General features: G+C 35.8%; 1 long non-coding RNA gene across 1 annotated transcript; it reads right to left on the bottom strand.

Moving 5' to 3' along the window:
- Positions 1 to 217: 217 nt before the first annotated feature.
- LOC140007453 (uncharacterized) lies at positions 218 to 602 on the bottom strand. The gene is made up of 2 exons (XR_011814766.1): positions 427 to 602; positions 218 to 357 (listed from the first exon to the last, which is right to left on the bottom strand). It is a non-coding gene; the product is annotated as an uncharacterized lncRNA (long non-coding RNA).
- Between the last annotated feature and the right edge of the window lie 854 nt (positions 603 to 1,456).

Here is a 1,456-nt window from a genome sequence, read left to right as displayed (position 1 = left end):
ATTGGATATTATGTGCACATCAAAACTCCTTAATCTCTATTAACAAGAACATGTTCACTTCAGAATGAGAAAGTATTATGTGCATATCTAATCTCAGATATAGATTTTCAGTGATAAAAGGATTAGGCCCTAACAATAAACTAACCACAGAATGAGATGCATTCAGGACAAACTTACTTCAGGACTAATGTACCACTTGCTATCAGGACTTCGATGAGGATGTGAATCAGAATTAATGAGCCCATAAAGCAAACCACGGCTCACATTAATCCTATTCAAGGAGGCCAAAATTTCATCCACCCGAACAAATGCATCATCGTCTGTCTTCATGACAAATTTTGCTGAAACAACCTGTGTCTGTTCAAAAGATTTAAGTCAAAGAGGCACTCGAAACTTTCCATGAGCTTTAAAGAGACAGGACATTACCCCAAATACGCATATAGCTAAAGTCTTCCATGTGATAAGGCTATAGTAGTCAACAAATGGCATCAGTTGGATGTCACCATAAGTTTTCGCCTCGTTCCATAGCTCCTCATTCACCACCTGGTTTTTATGCTACAAAGCAGAGGTGACACTTTCATCATATTGTCCAACAAATGGCAGGTTAAAATTCAGAAGTCAAATGCTTGGGACATGACTGAAAAAAATGGTATATGTTTAACTAATACAATGAACCACTCTTCCATGAAGCAACAATTCTTTTGTAAAAAGAGACAAAGTTGTTCCCTTTAATAGTGCCTATCAAAGAATCTCATCTCTTCATTATGGCTCACCTGTGCTGTTGATGCTATATTCTAGAATCAAGCATGTAAACTCAAGAACTACAGTGTGCAAATGAATTGCTAAAAATTGGTAGAGTTTCAGGATTTGGGCATGTCCTAATCCTGTTTCTAGAAGTAATAGTTCACATCAATGGCTGCAGATATGCATGCAGCAGTACTTGTGATACTTTCTCCCATTTTGTAGGGCAGAGCATGTCATACCCTTCGGGGAAAAAAAAAATCTCACAATGTGTAGTTTTTAGAAAGAAAGCTATGAAATTCAGAGGCAGTCCTGATATGCTAATCAGATTTACAAGTTCATCAACCAAAACTTGAGACAGGGATAGGGAAAGATAAAATGCAGCAATGAGCATTGAACGAATGCCCTGTTACGGCCTGCTGTTAGACCACTTGGGCATTTTGATAAGTGACTAATTTACGTAATAATTGTATGACATTTTATATTATTTTTAGTCACTTTGGTTATATTATTGGAAGAATATGAATCATTTTGGCTATAATTGGTGAAAAATGCTTTTAAGTGATTAAATGAGGTTTTTATCACTTTTTACTTGGATTTTGTGTATTTTGACAGTTTTGACATATTTTCGTATTTCAGTTATAACTTGAGCTAAAATGATCGGATTGGGATGATTCTTGAACCCATTTGAAGATAAGAGATAGATCTACAACTT

Source organism: Coffea arabica, chromosome 5c (assembly GCF_036785885.1).
Source record: "Coffea arabica cultivar ET-39 chromosome 5c, Coffea Arabica ET-39 HiFi, whole genome shotgun sequence".
Lineage (NCBI taxonomy): Eukaryota > Viridiplantae > Streptophyta > Magnoliopsida > Gentianales > Rubiaceae > Coffea > Coffea arabica.
The sequence above is the reverse complement of the archived record's forward strand: the minus strand, read 5'-3'. Positions and strand labels throughout refer to the sequence as shown.